Source organism: Pteropus vampyrus, unplaced genomic scaffold, assembly GCF_000151845.1.
Source record: "Pteropus vampyrus isolate Shadow unplaced genomic scaffold, Pvam_2.0 Scaffold208, whole genome shotgun sequence".
NCBI classification, from domain to species: Eukaryota; Metazoa; Chordata; class Mammalia; order Chiroptera; family Pteropodidae; genus Pteropus; species Pteropus vampyrus.
The window spans coordinates 3,975,207-3,975,827 of record NW_011888989.1 but is presented as its reverse complement, the minus strand read 5'-3'; the positions used below and the strand labels follow the sequence as shown (position 1 = coordinate 3,975,827).

General features: G+C 38.2%; 1 protein-coding gene across 1 annotated transcript in view; it reads left to right on the top strand.

Moving 5' to 3' along the window:
- LOC111747016 (LHFPL tetraspan subfamily member 3 protein-like) overlaps positions 1-621 on the top strand; it is a 390,070-nt gene that overhangs the window by 252,380 nt on the left and 137,069 nt on the right. The window lies entirely within an intron of this gene.

Below are 621 nucleotides of genomic sequence, written 5' to 3'. Positions count from 1 at the left end.
TCCAGAAGTTTATAAATCATTTAACATCTTTTTCCTAAATGTCAGTTTCCTGAGACAGGCAGAAGAGGTACATATGCCTTCAGATTCTTTTCTCAGTACTTATGCAAAAGAGAGTGAACAAAATGTGAAGAGCTCTTTCCAGTTTCCACTTAGGTGAGCAGATTAGTGAATGTTTCAGACCATCCACATCTGCCTTCAAGGGGCTTGGCCTGGACACAGGACAGATTTTCTATTGATAAAAATCCCAAAGCTCTTGATCCAAGGTCAACTGTGTTTACTAATTCTTGATACCCTTCTTTCTTAAAATATATTACCAGCGGTCTCACAAAAACAATACTTTTAATTTGGAATTACTGATAAATAGTATGTCCTATAGTATGTCCTATATAATCTTGTATCATGTAATGTGAGTCTCATAATAGTACCAAATGAATAGTTTAAAGAGCTTATTTGGAAGGCAAGAGAAGCCTCTGACCCAAACAATGCAGAGGAAGTTCATCCTACTGTGGCTCAGATACCCTGAGTTTGAATGTTAGTCATTTCATTGATGCATCTTTTCTGAGCATCAGCGATGTGCTGTGTACTGAGCCAGGTGCTGGGGATGCAATGATGAGCAAGATG